Source organism: Suncus etruscus, chromosome 6 (genome assembly GCF_024139225.1).
Source record: "Suncus etruscus isolate mSunEtr1 chromosome 6, mSunEtr1.pri.cur, whole genome shotgun sequence".
In the NCBI taxonomy this organism is placed as follows: domain Eukaryota; kingdom Metazoa; phylum Chordata; class Mammalia; order Eulipotyphla; family Soricidae; genus Suncus; species Suncus etruscus.
The window spans coordinates 80,970,061-80,993,136 of NC_064853.1; the positions used below are offsets into that span (position 1 = coordinate 80,970,061).

Sequence of the window (23,076 nt, forward strand, 5' to 3'; positions counted from 1 at the left end):
AACAAAAAAAAAGAACATAAGCAACAAAACTTGTGATTATATTTCTGAACATATCCAGCATAGATTGAAAGAGACAAAGGAAAGGATACTTTTCACAAAAGATTTCAAAAATTATAATACATAAAGACAAAAAAATAAGAAATTGGTATCAAACTACCATAAAACTAGAGAAATATATGGACAAAAATGTGATAATAGTGGGACAATTTCAGCACGCCATTATCACTTCTGGACAGATCCACTAGGCATAAAATTATCAAAGATATAAGAGCCTTAAAAACTGGGACTTGGGGCCAGTGAGGTGGCGCTGGAGGTAAGGTGCCTGCCTTGCAAGCGCTAGCCAAGGAAGGACCGCGGTTCGATCCCCTGGCATCCCATATGGTCCCCCCAAGCCAGGGGCAATTTCTGAGCGCTTAGCCAGGAGTAACCCCTGAACATCAAATGGGTGTGCCACCCCCCAAAAAAAAATAAAGAACTGGGATTAATGAATTTATACAGGGCCTGTCATCCTCAAAAACCTGAATATATGTGCTCGCTTCAGCAGCACATATACTAAAATTGGAACGATACAGAGAAGATTAGCATGGCCCCTGCGCAAGGATGATATGCAAATTCATGAAGCATTCCATATTTTTAAAAAAGCTGAATATACATTCTTCTCAAGTACACATGGAACGTTCTCTAAGATAGACCACACTTTAGGGCACAAGTCTAACATACATAAATGCACAAATATAAGAATTATACCAAGTATCCTATAAGATTACAATGCCACAGAGATCAAGATTGATTGTAAAAAGACGATGTGGAAAAATCTAACAGCTGGAGACTAAACAACGTGATGCTCAAGAACAGCTAGATCAAAGAGGAAAACAAGGAAAAATAAAGAGTTTCATTAATAATAGTAATGAAGGAACAAATTTCCAAAATTTATGGGACACAGCAAAATCAGTATTTGGGGGAATACAAGCCTATATTAGAAAAGAAGAAAATGACGAAATCAACAACCTAAAGGCACATTTTTTTTGGGGGGGGGGCACACTCGGTAATGCTCAGCGGTTACACTTGGCTATGTGCTCAGAATCACCCCCTGACTTGGGGGACCATATGGGACACCAGAAGATCAAATCGCCATCCATCCTAGGTTAGCACACACAAGGCAGAAGCCTTAAGCTTACACCACCACTCCGGCCCCTAAAGGAATATCTTAAACATCTGGAAAATCAACAGCAAAAGAACCCAAACACAAACAGAAGAAAAGAAATAATAAAAGCCAGAGCAGAAATAAACAATACAGAAACAAAGAAAACAATACAAAGAATTGATGAAACCAAGAAGCTGGACTTTTGAAAAATAAACAAGATAGACAAACCGTTGGCAAGACTCACAAGGAAATAAAAGAGAAATACTCAAATAAATCCGATCAGAAATGAAAGGATAAAGATTACAAGAGAACACCTCCCCCAGATCCAAGACATCATGAGAGTTTATTATGAACAACTATACTCAATTAAGCTAGAGAACCTAGAAGAAAAGGACAAACTTCTGGAAAAATATAATCTCCCAACATTGAATGAGAAGGAAGTAGAAATCCTAAACAGGCCAATCACAAATTAGGAAATTAAAACAGTAAGAATCTCTTCCCAAGAATAAAATCCCAGAATAAAAGAGATTTATGAATGAATTTTCTCAAACATTCAGAGAAGAGTTACTATCATGGATCCTTAGACTCTTCCAAATTACTGAAGAGACAGGAACTCTCCCCTGCATGATGCAGCTAACATCATGCTTATTCCTAAAACTGAAAAAGATACCACCAAGAAAGGAAACTACAGGCTAATCTCACTTATGAACATTGAAGCAAAAATCCTTAAGAAAATCTTTTTTGTTATGTCCAAATTTTTTTTAACTAATATCTTTATTTAAACACCGTGATTACAAATATGATTGTAGTTGGGTTTCAGTCATGTAAAGAACACCCCCTTCACCAGGCCAACATTCCCATTACCAATGTCCCAAATCTCCCTCCTCCCCACCAAATCAAATCCAACAACACATCAAAAATATTATACATCATGACCAAGTGTGTTTCATCCCAGGGATGCAAGGATAGTTCAATTTGCACAAATCAAGCAACATCATATACCACATCAATAAAAGAAAGGATAAAAACTACATGATTATATCAATCAATTCAGAGGAAGCATTTGACAAAATCCAACACACATTTATGATGAAAATCTTCAGCAAAATAGGTGTGGAAGGAACCTTCCTCAATAGTAGCAGCTATCTATAAGAACCCCACAGTCAACATTATTCTTAATGGTGAAAAAACTGAAAGTTTTTGGCCAGGCAGTAGGCAAAGATGTCCACTGTCAGCACTCTTATTCAACATAATATTAGAAGTCCTAGCAATAGTAAGCAGATAAGGAAAGGAAATCAAAGGACTCCAAATCTTTTTGCAGATGACATGATGATATACATCAAAGACCCTAAAGAGACAACAAAAAAAGGCTCCTAGAAACAATAAACCAGCAAAATGGAAACACTTTGCAAACTAGATACAGCTACAAAGTGGCTACCGGTGGTCAGCTGCAAAGTCAATATACTAAAGACAGTTGCATTCCTTTATTCACTTATTACTACTCTTTATATACTTGTTATTACAAGTCAGAGGAGAAAGAGATCAAAGAGCCTATCCCATTTAAAATAATGTCCAAAACTATTGTTGTGTATGTAAACATTTAAATGGGATTATTTTTTTATATTTTTTATTTAAACACCTTGATTACATACATGATTGTGTTTGGGTTTCAGTCATGTAAAGAACATCACCCGTCACCAGTGCAAAGTTCCCACCACCAATGTCCCAAATCTCCCTCCTCCCCACCCGACCCCCGCCTGTACTCTAGACAGGCTTTCCATTATTAAGTTACTGACCCTACCCTGATCAGTGATTGTGCCCTACCCTAGGGTGTGACCTGGCTTTCTGCTCCCACCCTAGGGTGGTACCTGATTCTGCTCCCACCATTAGGTGGTACCTGATCCCAACATTGGGTGGTACCTGATTCTGCTCCCACCATTAGGTGGTACCTGATCCTACCATTGGGTGGTACCTGATCCCACTATTGGGTGGTACATGATTCGGGAGGGGGGGGCACAATAACAAGGGTCTGTGGAAGGCGAGAGGCTTGTTTCCTGGGGCCTATTCGTAAGCCTTTTGGCTTCGGCCTCTTCACGGAATAAAGAGCTGTTTTCTTCGGAAGCCTGAATGCCCACCGCATTCACCTCAGAACCGCCGACTGAAAGGGTAAAGACGTGTGGTCCGAGCTGGAGGAGAAAGGTATCATCCTCCATCCCTCCATTAGTTCAACCTCTTCAGGGACTGACTTGCGACAAATACCTAAGAATCAACCTAACAAGAGAGGTGAGAGACCTATACCACAAAAACTTCAAAACATTTCCGAAATAAATTGAGGAAGACCTAAGAAAAGGGAAGAGCATTCCATACTCATGGATTAGAAGAATCAATATCATCAAAATGACCATCTTACCTAAACTACTATATAGAGTCAATGCAATCCCTATTTAAATTCAGGCAACATTCTTCAAGGACTTAGAACAATTAATTATAAAGTTTGTGTGGAATCATAAAAGGCCTGGGATAGACAAATCCATATTAAAAAAGAAGAAACTGGGAAGTATCTCATTACCTAAGTTGAAGCTTTACTACAAATCCTTAGTGATCAAAACAGCATAGTATTCGAACAAAGACAGACTTTAAGACCAATAGGTGAGACTGGAATATCTGTGACACTCAAGTATATGGTTAATTAATCTTTGTCAAAGGAGTCAAGAATTTGAAATTGAATGATGGGGACCAAGGGGTATCAGTGCATTGGTAGTGTTAAAAAATGAACAGAATTAAATATCCAAGCTAAAGGCAATCACAATGGAATCAAGAGACCCAAACTTTACAATCTAAACTTCAAATGTTATACTGGGAGGCTACGGACCACTGGGTGGGTGATATGGGATGTATTGGGGAACATTGGTGGAGGAAAGTAGACACTGGTGGTGGGATTGGCCCTGATACATTATATGTATGATACCCAGCTATAAAGGACTTTGTAATTCACAATGGTTTCAATATCTAACACCAAAAATTGGTGTTAGAACAATTGGATCACCATGTGTAAGTAATTAAGAGTTTGATCCATATCTCATATCTTACACAAGTCAATTAAAAGTAGATTAAAGACCTGAGGTTAGACCCAAATCCATAAAGTTCATTGAGGAAAACATAGGCAGAAAACTCCAAGACTTAGACCTCAAGTAAGTCTTTGATGATAAGAAGCTAATGGCAAGAGATATAGCATCAAACCTGAATAAATGGGACTGCATCAAACTAAAAAGTTTATGTATGGTAAAAGAAACATGGGATAAAACCAGAAGTGAGCTAACTGAATGAAAGAAAATTTTCACACTCAACACATCAAATAAATGTCTGATATCTAGGATATACAAAGTACTCACAAAGGTTAACACCACAAAACAAAACAAAAAAAACCCCACCAAAAATGGGAAAGGAAATGAACAGGCACTTATCTAAGGAAGACCAACAGATGGCCAACAGACACATGAAACAATGCTCATCACCACTTATCATTAGGGAAATCCAAATCAAGACAACAATGAGTTATCATTGCATACCAGTGAGGATGGCACATATAAATATCTGTTGGCAGGGATGTGATGAGAATGGAATTCTCATTCACTGTCAGCGAGCATGCTGCCTGATCCAGTCCCAATGAAAAACAGTAATGGAGGGTTCTCAGTTAACTCAAAATTGAGCTGCTATAAACTTCAGCAATTCCTCTCTTGGGTTAGGACAGAAAAACATTTATACAAAAGAATGTATGCACACCACTATTCATTGCAGCATTCAGTACACCTAGATGTCCAACAACAGACAAGTGGATCATGAAGATGTGGTACACACACACACACACACACACACACACACACACACACACACACACACACACACACACTACAAAGCTGTAAGGAATGATGCAATCATGCATTTTGAAGTTACCTGGATGGAACTGGAAGATATAATGTTAAATGAAGTAAGATAGAAGAAGGATAAATACAGTATGATATTACTTATATGTAGTATTAAGAATGAATGGTATTTAGAATGCATGAATAAATGCAATGGTCTTAATGGGAGTTGCCTCAAATACCCTTGGCCCCAGAGATAATGAGGAGAAAGAAAAGGAGTAACACAAATATGAAAGGATGGAGACCAATGGGCCTCAGTGCATTGGTAGTGTTAAAAATGAACAGAACTAAATATCCAAGCTATAGGCAATAACAATGGAATCAAGAGACCCAAACTTTATAATCTAAACTTAAAATGTTAAACTGGGAGGATATGGGCCACAGGGTGGGCAGTACGGGATGTACTTCGGGAACATTGGTGGAGGAAAGTAGTGGGATTGGCCCTGATACATTGTATGTATGATGCCTAATTGTAAAAGACTTTGTAATTCACAATGGTTTCGATAAAATTAAAATAAAAAAACTTTTATGTTTACAACTTGACTATTTGGCACTAAAGGCCTAACTTTTGCCTTGCCTAGCAGTTTTATGTGCCTTCCTATAGAGTACTTTTTGTTGTTGTTGTTTTTGTTTGTTTTTTTTTGCTTGTTTGTTTTGGGGCCACACCCAGTGATGCTCAGAGGTTACTTCTGGCTATCTGCTCAGAAATCGCTCCTGGCTTGGAGAACCATATTGGATGCCAGGGATCAAACCAAGACCTGTCCTGGGTCAGTCTCGTGCAAAGCAAATGCCCTACTGCTGTGCTATCGCTTGAGCCTCATGAGTGCTTTATTTTTATGTGAACCTTTATTTGAACCTTTAATGTGAACACTATACTTGAACCTTTCACTTGTACACTTAGAGGTTATTATACCAGGTCATTATTACCTGCCTAAATTCTGTATTGCTTTGTCTTAGGGAACAGGGAAACATGAAGAAGAAAGTTAAAAGGGACAATGGCTAGTTAACTGTAATAGTCAGAACACATAGAGGCTGATGAGATATTACAGAGGCTACAGTTTGCATAAGGCTTGCTTAAGGCTTACCCAAAGTGCTTACCCAAAGCATGCCCAAAGTGATTCCTGTGTAAAAAGCCAAGAATAAGTCCTGAAAACCTCTGGTTGTGGCTCCAAAAAACCAAAATAAATAAATAACACATGTATTTATATAAAAGTTCCTGCTTTGGGGCTGAAGCAATAGCATAATGGTAGGGTGTTTGCCTTGCATGCAACCGATCCAGGATGGACCTGGGTTCAATCCCTGGCACCCCATATGGTTCCCCAAGCCTGCCAGAGGTAACTCCTGAGTGCCACTGGATGTGGCTCAAAAACCAAAAAAAATAAATAAAAATAAAAAGTGCCTGCTTTTTATGGGGGTATGTCTATGGTGTCCCAAAATATCTATAATACTAGCTACAGAGATTACAGGTCATGATGGAAAAGTTTAAAATAATAAAATATGAGACAAGAAAAAAGTGAGCATTGCTGAAGCAGGCTGCCGTGAGATTTGCAAGGTTATCACAAACCTTCAACTTATAGACAGTAGTATCTACAGAGTAGAATAAAATGCACTACAATAAGACCTACCTATACAAATTTAAATTTAATTAAAGGGGCCGGGAAGGTGGTGCTACAGGTTAGGTGTCTGCCTTGCAAGCGGATGGACCTCGGTTCAATCCCCCGGTGTCCCATATGGTCCCCCCAAGCCAGGGGCGATTTCTGAGCGCATAGCCAGGAGTAACCCCTGAGCTTCAAACGGGTGTGGCCCAAAAACCAAAAAAAAAAAAAAGAAAAAAAATTTAATTAAAGCCTAGTATATAATTAAGTTAATGACCAGACTTAAAAGATATATCATATTTTGAAAAATAACTGAAAAGACATGTTTAAGTTTAGAGAACTTGGGCCTTCTTCCATTATAGATACAGAAAAATCCAGTGGCAAGGGTGGGGATGTAACAGGGTGATCTTAATGGACCCCCACATTGGTTAAGGCACAATACTACAGGTCAGAGTGCAAAACTTTGGAGAGATTTCCAAGAACATTCTCTCCATCATTCAAGTTACAGTGCATATTTGTACATAATGCACAGGCATAAATCAAAAACTAAAATACAAATCTCCTTAGTTTGGAAGATCATTTACTGGAGCTGTTCTAGAAGTATTTTCTGCATGAATAATACCAGCCTAGAGCATAAAAACCGGCTATCCTTTGCAAAAGCTGGCTCCCTGTGTGTGACACCAGGCGGGGAAAATCCGCGAAAGTACACCGGCCCAGTGGGGCTCAGCTGTGAAAGACTGTGAGTGTGACCTGTCTATGTCTGTCTACTGTCCTCTTGCGTGAAACTCTTGCGAGTGGGGCAAAAAGAGCCTCCAGAAACCTCGCTCGCCCAGACGCCATTTTCAGGGAGGGACTTCAGAGCATAAAAGCCGGCTATCCTTTGCAAAAGCTGGCTCCCTGTGTGTGACACCAGGCGGGGAAAATCCGCGAAAGTACACCGGCCCAGTGGGGCTCAGCTGTGAAAGACTGTGAGTGTGACCTGTCTATGTCTGTCTACTGTCCTCTTGCGTGAAACTCTTGCGAGTGGGGCAAAAAGAGCCTCCAGAAACCTCGCTCGCCCAGACGCCATTTTCAGGGAGGGACTTCAGAGCATAAAAACCGGCTATCCTTTGCAAAAGCTGGCTCCCTGTGTGTGACACCAGGCGGGGAAAATCCGCAAAAGTACACCGGCCCAGTGGGGCTCAGCTGTGAAAGACTGTGAGTGTGACCTGTCTATGTCTGTCTACTGTCCTCTTGCGTGAAACTCTTGCGAGTGGGGCAAAAAGAGGCTCAGAGGAGCACGGCCGCTCCGCTTCGCTACGCGGCCGTGCACTCTTTCTAAGGAAAGAACTCCATTGCAACAAGAAGGAAAAATCACACTAAGAACGGCGCTATATCACAGAAGCAAACATTTCTCTCTGGACTGTCTTCTCTGTTACATGCTCGGGCCTAAGATTTGACCCAGTGTGAGGCTTCATCCACGGAGGACTCCCCTCCCTTAGAGGCAAGTCAGCCCATCCAGAAAGGGAGGAGCCAGAGGAGTGTGCTGCCTACATCATATAGACAATGAATACCACTACAACACGTAGAAAAACCCACAATACAAATGTGACAATGGGGAAACAGCGCAGGCCAGCATCAGACATAGAGAATGAAGATGACAATTCTGAGGACCAGATAATGACTGAACAACTAATCAACCTCTCAGATAAGGACTTTAGACTAGCAATATGGAAGGTGCTCAACAGACTCCAAGAAACCATGGATCGAGTTGAACAGAACACTAATAAGAACCAAGAAAATATGAAGGCAGAAATGACAAAACTCCAAACTGAAATAACATGTCAACTAACAGGCCTGAAAAACTCAGTAAACGAAGTGAATGACAAAATGGATAAGCTCTGGGACAGGGTATCAGAAGCTGAGAATAGACTTGGTGCTGTGGAAGATGAGATACATAACAATTCCATACAGCAGGAGAGATTGGACAAAAAACTTAAAGCAAATGAGCAGACAATGGAAAAATTAGTCAAAGAATGGGAACAGACGAAAATAGAAGTCTATGATAAGATCAACAGAAACAACTTAAGAATCATTGGAGTCCCAGAGACCCAGGAAGAAAATTTCCAGGAAGAATCAATGGTCAAGAACATCATTAAAGAGAAACTTCCAGAGCTAAAGAATATATGTGATCAAATCCTGCATGCCCGAAGAGTACCAACCAAAAGAGACCCCAGAAAAACCACCCCAAGACACATCCTAGTCACAATGACAAATCCCACAGATAGAGACAGAATTCTGAAAACAGCAAGATCAAAAGGGGAAATCATGTTCAAGCAAGCTTCCCTGAGATTTACAGCAGACCTGTCACCAGAAACGCTCAATGCCAGAAAGCAGTGGTGGGATATTGTGACAAGACTGAATGAAATGAATGCTTCACCCAGAATACTATACCCAGCAAAACTCACTTTCCGGTTTGATGGAAGAATACATGGTTTCACAGACAAAAAACAGCTCAGAAACTTCACAGACACAAAACCAGTCTTAAGAGAAAAACTGAAAGACCTAATCTAAGACAAGACTACCCAAAAGACACACCAAATTTTGAAATAAAGATGGCGTTAAATCCCAGGACAATTCTTTCTCTCAACGTCAATGGACTAAATGCACCAATTAAGAGACACAGAGTGGCTAAATGGATCAAAAAACTCAATCCAACCTTCTGCTGCCTACAAGAAACGCACCTGAATAGTCAGAACAAACATAGACTCAAAATAAAAGGCTGGAGAAAAGTTATCCAAGCAAACAACACCCATAAAAAAGCTGGAGTGGCCATACTAATATCAGATAATGCAAACTTTATACTCAGGAAGGTTGTAAGGGACAAAGACGGACATTTTATATTAATCAAGGGGTACGTAGAGCAGGAAGAATTCACTCTCCTAAACATATATGCACCGAATGAGGGGCCAGCAAAATATTTAATACAACTGCTGACAAATCTGAAAAATAATATCAACAACAACACAATAATTGTGGGGGACCTAAACACGGCTTTGTCAACACTGGACAGGTCAACCAGACTGAAACCCAACAAGAATATACTAGACCTGAGGAGAGAAATGGAAGAAAGAGGCCTAGTGGATATATATAGGACACTCCATCCCCAGAAACCTGGATACACATTCTTCTCCAATGTACATGGGACATTCTCCAGGATAGACTACATGCTGGCACATAAAACATACCTCCATAAGATCAAGAGGATAGAAATTTTGCAGACTACCTTCGCTGACCACAAGGCTCTGAAATTATTTGTGAACTCCAAAGGGACTCAGAAGAAACACTTTAACACCTGGAAGTTAAACAGCCTCATGCTCAATAACCAGTGGGTCCGAGATGAAATCAAGGAGGAAATCAAAAGGTTCCTGGAAACAAATGACAATAAAGACACAAACTCTCAGAACTTATGGGACACAGCAAAAGCAGTACTGAGAGGAAAATTTATAGCTTTGCAAGCACACATCAGGAAGGAAGAAGGAGCTTACCTGAGTAGCTTAATGACACAGCTAATAGAACTAGAAAATGCTCAACAAAAGGACCCAAGAACAGGAAGACAGAGGAAATAACAAAGCTGAGAGCAGAAATCAACGAAGTGGAAACTCAAAAAACAATCCGAAAGATCAACGAAAGCAGAAGTTGGTTCTTTGAAAAAATAAACAAGATTGATAGACCACTGGCAAACCTAACAAAGAAAGAGAGAGAGAGAAACTTGATAACTCGTATCAGGAATGAAAAAGGAGAGATCACTACTGATATGACAGAGATTCAAAGGGTAATCAGAAACTACTTTGAAAAACTCTACGCCACTAAAAATGAGAACCTGGAAGAAATGGATAAATTCTTGGACTCTTATAATCTTCCACGGTTGAAGGAAGAGGATGTAGCATATCTAAACACCCCCATCACCATTGATGAAATTAAAACAGTAATCAAATGTCTGCCGAAAAACAAAAGCCCAGGTCCAGATGGATTCACTAATGAATTCTATCAAACTTTCCAAGAGGAACTACTGCCAATCTTGGCAAGACTCTTTCATGAAATTGAACAAACAGAAACACTTCCAAATAGCTTTTATGAAGCCAACATCACCTTGATACCTAAACCAGACAGAGACGCTACCAAAAAAGAAAATTACAGACCAATATCACTGATGAATGCAGATGCAAAGATCCTCAACAAAATCCTGGCAAATAGGATTCAATGCCTCATTAAGAAGATCATCCACTACGATCAAGTAGGTTTCATCCCAGGAATGCAAGGCTGGTTTAACATCCGTAAATCTATCAACATAATACACAACATCAATAACAAGAAAAATAAAAACCACATGATCATATCAATAGATGCAGAGAAAGCATTTGATAAGGTCCAACACCCATTCTTGATCAAAACTCTCAGCAAGATGGGAATGGAGGGAACCTTTCTCAATATAGTGAAGGCCATCTACCACAAGCCAGTGGCAAATATTATCCTCAATGGAGAAAAACTGAAAGCCTTCCCTCTAAATTCTGGCACAAGACAAGGCTGTCCTCTCTCACCACTCCTATTCAACATAGCACTGGAAGTACTTGCTATAGCGATTAGGCAAGAAAAGGATATCAAGGGAATCCAGATAGGAAAGGAAGAAGTCAAGCTCTCACTGTTTGCAGATGACATGATACTCTACTTAGAAAACCCTAAAGACTCTATCAAAAAGCTTCTAGAAACAATAGACTCATATAGCAAGGTGGCAGGCTACAAAATTAACACACAAAAATCAATGGCCTTTCTATACACCAACAGTAATAAAGAAGAAATGGACATTAAGAAAACAACCCCATTCACAATAGTACCACACAAACTCAAATATCTTGGAATCAACTTGACTAAATATGTGAAGGACCTATACAAAGAAAACTATAAAACTCTGCTCCAAGAAATAAGAGAGGACACACGGAAATGGAAACACATACCCTGCTCATGGATTGGCAGGATTAACATCATCAAAATGTCAATACTCCCCAAGGCATTATACAGATTTAATGCCATCCCTCTAAAGATACCCATGACATTCTTCAAAGAAGTGGATCAGACACTTTTGAAATTCATTTGGAACAATAAACACCCTCGAATAGCTAAAGCAATCATTGGGAAAAAGAATATGGGAGGAATTACTTTTCCCAACTTTAAACTGTACTACAAAGCAACAGTTATCAAAACAGCATGGTATTGGAATAAGGATAGGTCCTCAGATCAGTGGAATAGGCTTGAATACTCAGAAAATGTTCCCCAGAGATACAACCATCTAATTTTTGATAAAGGAGCAGGAAATCCTAAATGGAGCAGGGAAAGCCTCTTCAATAAGTGGTGTTGGCACAATTGGATAGCCACTTGCAAAAAATTAAACTTAGACCCCCAGCTAACATCATGTACAAAGGTAAAATCCAAATGGATTAAAGACCTCGATATCAGCCCCAAAACCATAAGATATATAGAACAGCACATAGGCAAAACACTACAGGACATTACAGGCATCTTCAAGGAGGAAACTGCACTCTCCAAGCAAGTGAAAGCAGAGATTAACAGATGGGAATATATTAAGCTGAGAAGCTTCTGCACCTCAAAGGAAATAGTGCCCAGGATACAAGAGCCACCCACTGAGTGGGAGAAACTATTCACCCAATACCCATCAGATAAGGGGCTAATCTCCAAAATATACAAGGCACTGACAGAACTTTACAAGAAAAAAACATCTAACCCCATCAAAAAATGGGGAGAAGAAATGAACAGACACTTTGACAAAGAAGAAATACGCATAGCCAAAAGACACATGAAAAAATGTTCCACATCACTAATCATCAGGGAGATGCAAATCAAAACAACGATGAGATACCACCTCACACCCCAGAGAATGGCACACATCACAAAGAATGAGAATAAACAGTGTTGGCGGGGATGTGGAGAGAAAGGAACTCTTATCCACTGCTGGTGGGAATGCTGTCTAGTTCAACCTTTATGGAAAGCGATATGGAGATTCCTCCAAAAACTGGAAATCGAGCTCCCATACGATCCAGCTATACCACTCCTAGGAATATACCCTAGGAACACAAAAATACAATACAAAAACCCCTTCCTTACACCTATATTCATTGCAGCTCTATTTACCATAGCAAGACTCTGGAAACAACCAAGATGCCCTTCAACAGATGAATGGCTAAAGAAACTGTGGTACATATACACAATGGAATATTATGCAGCTGTCAGGAGAGATGAAGTCATGAAATTTTCCTATACATGGATGTACATGGAATCTATTATGCTGAGTGAAATAAGTCAGAGAGAGAGAGAAAAACGCAGAATGGTCTCACTCATCTATGGGTTTTAAGAAAAATGAAAGACACCCTTGTAATAATAATTTTCAGACACAAAAGAGAAAAGAGCTGGAAGTTCCAGCTCACCTCAGGAAGCTCACCACAAAGAGTGATGAGTTTAGTTAGAGAAATAACTACATTTTGAACTGTCCTAATATTGAGAATGTATGAGGGAAATGTAGAGCCTGTTTAGGGTACAGGCGGGGGTTGGGTGGGGAGGAGGGTGATTTGGGACTTGGGTGATGGGAATGTTGCACTGGTGATGGGTGGTGTTCCTTTTATGACTGAAACCCAAACACAATCATGTATGTAATCAAGGTGTTTAAATAAAAAAAAAAAAAAAAAAAAAAGAATAATACCAGCCTACCAGAAAGTAAACAAAGAAAGTATGGTACGGAAGGGTAGGGTAAAGAGCCAAGCATTAACCATGAAATCCATTGACACCAAAACGAAGACCAAACAAAGTTATAAAACATGAATGTGGAGGATAAACACTACTAACAATCTTAGCTATATTAAATAGCAATGTTAAAATGAGAATGTTAACAGAGAAATAGGAGGAAATGTAAAAATATTAAGTTTCTCATTTTCTTAGAGTTAACATGTCTGCTGGACAAAGCATACTCAAATGTTCAAATTGAAGAATGAGTACAAAGACATGTCTTATGTCACTATTCATTTTATTAATTCTTTCAAATGCAAATAAATTGTTCAAAATAATCAATTAAATCTCCAGATCACTATTAAAGCAATACCTAAATGCCAACATTTGTAAGGATTTGCTTTTTTTATTTTAAGTGGAGTCACCTGAAGGTAATGTGACAAACACATACTCTTTCACTTGCTTTCCATGGTACTATTCTGAATGGGAAAGAAAGGAGTGGAATTACAAGTAGTTGGCTTGGAATCCTGCATAACCGGGTATATCCCCCAGTGAGTACGTGAAGCATTTGAAAGCCATCTGTGTTCTAGCAGAAAACAAGTTGAGAGCCACTGAATTAGGGCATTCAAAACAAATAATGAATGCAAACTAGACTCTGACCATGAGAAGTTATGTTCGTGGGTAGAAGAAAAATTGAAGATACTTTAAACAACCAAACAACAACAACAACAAAAATCTATGTTACTAGTCAGTCAATAATTTCAAACGTTAGACCTACCAAATCCTTTCAACTTCTATTAACCAAGAGCAATACCAATAGGATGGATTTCAATCACTTCCATTCTTTCTGGGTCCTTTGGAAAGGCACAAAGGAAGAATGAAAATACCCAAATGCTAGGTTGCCAGAAAATAGCTCTGGATTAGTAAAGCAGGGAAAATTCACCATCTGAGTGCCCACTTCCAACAATGTACATCAGAAAAAAACCTATGTGGCTGTGAATCTTAATTTGAGAGGGGCAGATTTACTTATTAACTAACCTGCATTTAACACCATAAAAAGAAGAAAATGTTGGAGGAAACCACATGACCAAATTAGATGAACATCTCCTTATCACTTTTCTACTTAAGCTAGTGCAGAAGTTTATTAAATAAGCACCAGGAAGATTCAAGCACAAGTCCAGAAATGCTATAGTTTTCACTTTTATGTTTTATTCAAAACAAAATAAATTATGTCACAAGTAATTTATATATAAAATTGAAAAAAAGCTTAAATCTTTATTTTTAAAAAGAGGTTTTAGGGGATAAAACATGGAGGGCATGGCACTTGCTTTGTGTGCTACCAAGCTGGAGTTGATCTCTGGCACCCATTAATGGTAGCCCAAGTCCATCAGGCATGATCCCTGAGGCAAGAGTGAGAAGTAACCCTGAATACAGTCAGGAATAGTCCCCTAAAATGAATTTTTCCATAAAATATGTAAAATATCTCCTCTCAAAACACTACTTATGCATATATGTACATGTTATGAGTATCTATATAGATAGATACACACATACACCAGTCCTTCTTTTCCATTTGTTATTATTGCAGCTTTGATATTTGGGTTTATACATATGATGCTTTACACAGTTGTTCACAGAGGTGGACTGACTGTGGAACTTAGTATCAAGATTGCCATGTCTTAAATTGTGGGGCCATTGATTGTGGGGCAGTACCAGGGATCAAACTTCAGAACTCAGGCCAGACACATTTTGGGGCCCTGTATATGTCTAAGTTCTCTTGCCAGAGGTCCATTTTTAAGCCTTCATAAGGTAATAGTACTTTTCTGACATGTTCCATGTTCTATAATACATACAAAGAATTCACTAGAGTCTCTATGAAATAACACAAAGAGCACTTTAGGATCTCCTCTGTGTTTTAATCAGTGGCATATGAATGGCAGATCACACAAAAGTGAGGAAGAAAATTTAAACCATACTGGATTATTCCCAAGTGAGACACCATACTTGCAAATACAGGGCATTTTACCATGTGTATTAAAAATACTTCTAGGAAATAGAATAATAATTGTTTAGGAACCAAATAAGTGTCTTTAAATATGTACATAGAGGACCAAAGAGATTGTACAATGTAGGGCACTTGCCTTGCACGTAGCTTGACTGGGTTCTATCCCTGGCACCACATACTTGATTCTCCTGAGGATAGCCAGAAGGAAGCCTTGATCACAAAGCCAAGAGTAAGCACTGAGCACTGCCTGGTATGATTCAAAACTAAAAAGAAAAAAATTATTTAAAATGGGTGTATTTTATTTTAGATGAATATAGTGAAACTATCCTCAAGCTAACTAGTCCTCTATTTTTTTCATTAAGGAATATAAAGAAAACAGGAAGACTATTAAGTTCTTCTCTCTTACTGAATTACTATTAAATTCATCTCCTTTACCCTTTTAAATTCTTTCATAGGCCCTAACATAGTCCCTGTGGCAGATTGAAGAGAAGTAATATTCAAACAGAGATACCAAGTATGAAAGGATTTTGACTAAAATAGAGTCTAACATGAGAGATAAGAGGTATCTAATGTCTTTATCTAGATTCACAAATGTCATTTCTGGGGCTATATAGCTAGGGGAATGAGATGTTTACTATGCCCATGGTCTACCAAATGAGCCCCACTCTGAATAGCACTAGGTGTGACCTCCAAATCAGCAAACAAAAGTTTAAGGCAAGGATAAGGATTGTAGCTCCAGAATAGAGGGCAAGTCTCATATTTTGAGCCCTGGGTTAGATCCCTGGTACTGCTAAAAAGCCTGGTACTGCTAAAAAGTTTAAAGTATATTTCAACAATGATCTAGTGTCATTGGGATATAGCAGAATGGTCAAGGACACACTCTGTATAAAAAAAAGCCTTGAGTTTAGTCACCAGCATCCCCACTGCCCTGCTGACACATGTCATTTTAATATAGGGTCTGAAGGGAGAAAAGATCTAAAGAGAAAGTTCAATAACAACAGCAGTATTTTAAGCATTTTCTGTTGTAGCAACTGATTTTGATTTGTAGGACTGGTGAAGAGAGAGCTGATTGTTGACCCATACACAGCATTGGAGAACCTCACTGTAACCCACTAACCTGTCAAGAGAGAAGATCAGACTTAGATGAAAGCCTTGACTTATGTATTAGTCAGGCAAGAGGAACAACTTAAAATTGGCACACAGGCCCAGAGAAATAGTACGAGAGCTTAGGTGTTCACCTGGGACTCAGTCAACACCAGCTTGGTCCCCAGGACTGATCCTCAAGCATAGAGCCAGCAGAAAGCTCTGAGCTCAGTTGGTCTGATTCAAAAATCACTGCTATTTACCCAAGTGAAGAAGCTAACAAATCCCTGGAGGTTTGCTCGATCTGCGTGGCACCTTCCTTTGGGAAACCAAAAACTAAGCCTATAGATATTTCTAAGAAATCCAACAAATGTAGGGAAGACCAGTTCATTAAAATGACACCCAAAATATGCCAGTTCCCAATCAACAGAATATAGCTTTGTGCATTCAAGTTATATATAGATATAAATATATATCATATACAGACTAGACATGCTGTCATCTTGTTAGTTGGGAAGTAACAGCCTTACTCAATATTTTTGCTTAAAGAAAGCATCATTACTAATAACTTCTGAATGAAATGAAAAGAAAAAAAAAACAGGGAAGTGAAAATAGGGTAACCTTTGGATATTTTAGGTATATTAAGAAATATGATTATTACATTGCCGGAAATAGAATGTACTTTTTGAAACGTGAGTCATCAAAAATCAGAGTAGGAAGGTCTTGACATAATATACTCTAAGATCATGAATTTACTAAAAAAGGAAATAAAGAGCTCAGGGTTTGGAGAGACATGAAGTTTTGTAGCTTTGGGAGGCTCAAAGCTTTGTTTCTTAAAACTACCTTTAGTGACTGGATTACCTACTAAATGGCTTCAGTCAACAGAATTTTTTTTTAATATTTTATTGAAACCATCATGATTTACAAAGTTCTTCAAAGTTGGGGTAAGGATATACAATGTTTCAGGGCCAGTCCTACCACCAGTGTCCATCTCCCTCCACCAATGTTCCCAGAGTACATCCCATGCCACCAACCCTGCCCCCCAGCTTGCCAACATAATTGGCACATTTTAAATTTTGATTGTTAAAGTTTGGGTCTCATTATCTCATTGTTGTTGAGTTTAGCTTGGATATTTAGTTCTGTCTTTTGTTTTGTTTTGGTTTGGTTTTTTGGGCCACACCCGTTTGATGCCCAGGGGTTACTCCTGGCTAAGAACTCAGAAATCACCCCTGGCTTGGGGGGACCATATGGGACACCGGGGGATTGAACCGCGGTCCTTCCTTGGCTAGCACTTGAAAGGCAGACACCATACCTCTAGAGCCACCTCACCAGCCTCTAGTTCTGTCTTTTTTAATCACCATCAATGCATATGAGACCAGCTGGCCCCTGACCTCCACTATTTCCTCCTCCACTCAATTTCTTTCATTCTTCTCACACTATACTTACTCTAAGGCCAAGGGTGTTCAAGACAACTCCTATTTAAATCACTGCATGTCTTCATGCAGTTATTCTAAATACCACATTTAAGGGATATCATTTATCCTTCTAATTCTGGCTTACTTCATTTATCCTAATATCTTCCAGTTCCATCCATGTTGCAGTGAATTGCACGACTGCATCATTCCTTACAGCTATGTAGTATTCCACTATATATGTGTACCACATCTTCATGGTACACTCTTCACAACAGAAATTTATTATCACAAAATTCTTGAAACTAGTGTGAAATAAAAGTGTTACAGCGTAAGTTTTCTGAAGGCTGTGAAACAAACAAACAAACAAAAAAAAATAGTTACAAGTATTGTCCCTAGAAACCTCTAGCTTTCTTTAGCTAGTAGACAACATTTTCCCAGTAGCCTTGGGTTAATCTCTCCACTGGATGTGTCAGTGACCAAATTTTCCCTCCAGATATAGACTCAAGCAACAGTAGATTAGGGTCTATCTTAATAACATAATCTAATTATGATTACATCTTTGCATACTGATTTCCAAATAAGTTCACAGTTGGAGAAACAGCAAACTTCATATATGGAAATACATCACTCAACCTAGAGCAAGAACTATGAAGAGAAGCCAGGTCTCAATTCCATGACAGTAACGGTTTCCCTCCCAAAATTGTAATCGTTTTGGGGCATATATTATACATCAGGGCTTCACCAATGAAAGGAACATACTGACAACGTTAGGTATATTTTCCCACACAGCGTAAGTAGAAATTTTTTATATATATTTTATTAAAACACCTTGATTACATACATGATTGTGTTTGGGTTTCAGTCATGTAAAGAACACCACCAGTGCAACATTCCCATCACCAATGTCCCAAATCTCCCTCCTCTCCACCTAGCCCCCACCTGTACTCTAGAGAGACTTTCTATTCCCCTCATACATTCTCATTATTAGGATAGTTCAAAATGTAGTTATTTCTCTAACTAAACTCATCCTTGTTTGTGGTGAGCTTCATGAAGTGAGTTGTAACTTCCAGCCCTTCTCTCTTTTGTGTCTGAAAATTATTATTGCAAGAATGTCTTTCATTTTTCTTAAAACCCATAGATGAGTGAGACCATTCTGTGCTTTTCTCTCTCTCTCTCTCTCTCTCTCTCTCTCTCTCTCTCTCTCTCTCTCTCTCTCTGACTTATTTCACTCAGCATAATAGATTCCATGTACATCCATGTATAGGACAATTTCATGACTTCATCTCTCCTGACAGCTGCATAATATTCCATTGTGTATATGTACCACAATATCTTTAGCCATTCATCTGTTGAAGGGTATCTTGGTTGTTTCCAGAGTCTTGCTATAGTAAATAGTGCATGGTATTGGAATAAAAACAGGCCTTCAGATCAGTGGAATAGGCTTGAATACTCAGAAAATGTTCCCCAGACATACAATCACCTAATTTTTGATAAAGAAGCAAGAAATCCTAAATGGAGCAAAGAAAGCCTCTTCAACAAGTGGTGTTGGCACAACTGGCTAGCCACTTGCAAAAAACTTAACTTAGACCCCCCAGTTAACATCATGTATGAAGGTAAAATCCAAATGGATTAAAGACCTCGATATCAGACCCAAAACCATAAGATATATAGAACAACACGTAGGCATAACACTCCAGGACATTGAGACTAAAGGCATCTTCAAGGAGGAAACTGCACTCTCCAAGCAAGTGAAAGCAGAGATTAACAGATGGGACTATATTAAGCTGAGAAGCTTCTGCACTTCAAAAGAAATAACGCCCAGGATACAAGAGCCACCCACTGAGTGGGAGAAACTATTCACCATCAGATAAGGGGCTAATCTCCAAAATATACAAGACACTGACAGAACTTTACAAGAAAAAAACATCTAATCCCATCAAAAAATGGGGAGAAGAAATGGGCAGACACTTTAACAAAGAAGAAATACAAATGGCCAAAAGACACATGAAAAAGTGCTCCACATCACTAATCATCAGGGAGATGCAAATCAAAACAACTATGAGGTACCACCTCACACCACAGAGATTGTTGGCACACATCACAAAGAATGAGAACAAGCAGTGTTGGCGGGGATGTGGAGAGAAAGAAATTCTTATCCACTGCTGGTGGGAATGCTGTCTAGTTCAATGGAAAGCGATATAGGGATTCCTCCAAAAACTGGAAATCGAGCTCCCATAAGATCCAGCTATACCACTCCTAGGAATATACTCTAAAAATACAAAAATACAGTAAGTAGGGATTTTGCCAACAAAGACAAAAAAAAGCACTCAAAAAACAGCAAAGGAAAAATATTCTATTTGGTCTGTAAATGTTCACCAACGAAGGCACTGAATAAACTATACAGAATAAAGGGTACTTGTCTTGCATGCAGCACACCGGGATTTAATCCCCAGCATACAATATGGTCCCATGAGCACTTCCAGAAGTAATTCTCAAGTACAGAGCCAGGAGTATCTCCCAAGTATCACCAAGTATGATTCCCCTATCCCCCCAAAAAAGTTCACCAATATTTCTGCCATTGACTGCTTTTCACCTCTAACATATTTACTGTTGAAAGAAAAAAAGGAAATGGAAATACAGCAAGTAAAAGAAATTGGATCTACTCGCCCATTCTAAGTACACCATTCTCACACATCCCAATCTGCCTAGAAAAGGAAACACTATTTGGAGTTTCCTAGAATTAAGCCGAACTCTCCAGGGTGATAGATATCCAACAGGTCTCAGTTTCCTTCTACAGACTAAATTTCACAGCAAGTGGCTGGTTCATCACACAATGACCGAAAAGCACTGAGACTCAGACTCACTCTACAGTGTGGTGCTTCATCCTGGCAGTGGTATTATACAGCAGCCTCTGTTCAAACTATTCAATCATCACTCACCCTGGTGCCTAAGTATTCTTGACTCTGAAGATAATTGTCATATTGTCTCACTGTTTTCCATTATAAATTAATGACATCTGTAATACTGAGTCATGAAAAAAAGAATCTCTCCAAAGAACTGTATTAAAAATTACATGGAACTGATTTCTCTAAGTGGCCTCCTGACAAACACATACCCACCCTTTTCCATTAAGGCCTTTAGAATTCTGATCTACATAGCTGGCCTTGGAAAATTGGGAATTACGTTTTACTGCACAAGATCTAACAAGTTATTACAGATGTAAAAAGTGAGTAAATAAGAGCTGAGTAGGATTAGACTGGATGGCTTTTTTGTTGGTGTGTGTGTATGAGAGAGAGAAAGAGAGAGAGAGAGAGAGACAGAGACAGAGAGACAAAGAGAGAGAGAGTTTTTATTTTTAACCCCAACAGAAATAATGTTGGCAGGAATACTTTCCTATAGTACAAGGTAGAGGATTAAAGCTGGAAGAGACTAACTTAAATCAAGTCTGTGTTTAAGAAGAATAGGAATGAATCAAAATCAAATGACCAAGTAAACTAAATCTGCACTTACTCTGCCCTTAATTTGATTATTCAAAGGAGTCAGGCTAAACTTTCATGTAGAAATTCAGTCACTATTTTGTTCCACTAGTAGAATTCATTTTTTCAGACTAGTAACCTTTCAAAGGGGAGTTTAAATATTCTAAGGACTGTCGGGTAGAATGTTTAATCCTAAGTAATAGTTAAAGGACTGTTCATTATCTTAAGAGTTTATGATTTTGTAAGAAGAGACATTGAGCTGCCCTAGTTATACACTCTACCTGAACATTTATCCTAGGTAAGAATTTTCTAAGAGCTGACTGGCTTTCCTAACACTCTACCTGTAAATTCATTCTAAAATAAAGACTGAAAATCTCATAGCCACAAACTTCAGCCTCTGGACTCCATCATACACAGGGACTGGTTTTATTATTGGCATAAGTTTTTCAGTTCCTTTCCCCTAAGTGCAAAACAGTGACCCTTCTCTCATTGAAGCATTGCATCACTATCTTCCCATACACTAAACATCTTGTATGTAGCACCTAACACTGAACTCTCATAGAGAAGTTTCTCCAGTGTATCACACAACCTCAATGAATGTGAAACCATGTTTCAAAGAAAACAGTTTTTGTTTGTTTTGGCCATACTTAGCTCTGTGTTGAGGGATCACTCTTGGTGGTGCGCAGGGAACCATTTGTGGTGCCAGGAAGTTGAGCCAGAATCATAACAGAAAGAGCCACATGCAAGGTAATTTCCCTACCTCCTGTCCTATCTATTTAGATTCCAAATTAAATATTTTGTTCTTTTTTGAAAGACTATGTTCAGATTCCTATGTAGTAAAAGTGGAAAAGGAAATAAACTGTTACCTAAAGTAAAGGGTTGAATAATTTTTTTAAACATACTATCATTTCTTTATTTTATTTTAATTTTTTTGTCTTTTTTTTTTAAACACACCTGGTGATGCTCAGGGGCTATTCCTAGCTTTGCTCAGGACGCCTTCCTGGCATGCTCAGGGGGCCATGTGAAATGCCAGTGACCAAACTCAGGTAGAGCGCGTGCAAGGCAAGTACCCTACCCGCTGTTCTATCGCTCCGGCCCCTTTTTTAAAATTTTTATTGTGGCCAAAGTAAGTTACACATTTTTCACAGTAATATTTAAGGTACATAGTGACAATGAATAAGGGGCATTTCTACTACCAGTGTTGTCACCCCTTCACCCCTTTTCCCAGCATGCATCCCACTTCACTTCTCCCTCCTTTACCACCCAGGATGCTACCATAACTGGTCCCCACTTATACAGCTTGTTATAGATTAGGTATCAATTCTGTTGTCGTTGACTTTGGGCTGGGTGTTCAAGTCTGAACTTTTTTTATTTCAACTAAATGTTCATATGACTGTCTGGTCCTGGTACCATCCATTTTTCCCCCTCAAATTATGAGGCTGAGCAAGATGATTACAGTAATGTGATTCTGTTGGAGGTATAAGAAAAGAAAAGGGAAAAGATAAAACAAACAAACACACACACCTCAATAAAAAGAAAAAAATACTAGAAGGAATTGTCTAGATGTTATAAATATCAATTTAGAAGAAGAAAGGGGAAAAAAGAGAAAAAAGGTAACAAAACAACACAAAAGAATAATAATAAAAAAGCTGTAACAAGAA

General features: G+C 38.8%; 1 protein-coding gene and 1 non-coding gene across 2 annotated transcripts in view; one reads left to right on the forward strand and one right to left on the reverse strand.

Moving 5' to 3' along the window:
* Nucleotides 1–23,076, reverse strand: part of SLX4IP (SLX4 interacting protein) — a 247,744-nt gene that overhangs the window by 159,817 nt on the left and 64,851 nt on the right.
* Nucleotides 529–635, forward strand: LOC126012865 (U6 spliceosomal RNA). Its single transcript, XR_007497216.1, has one exon. It is a non-coding gene; the product is annotated as a U6 spliceosomal RNA (small nuclear RNA).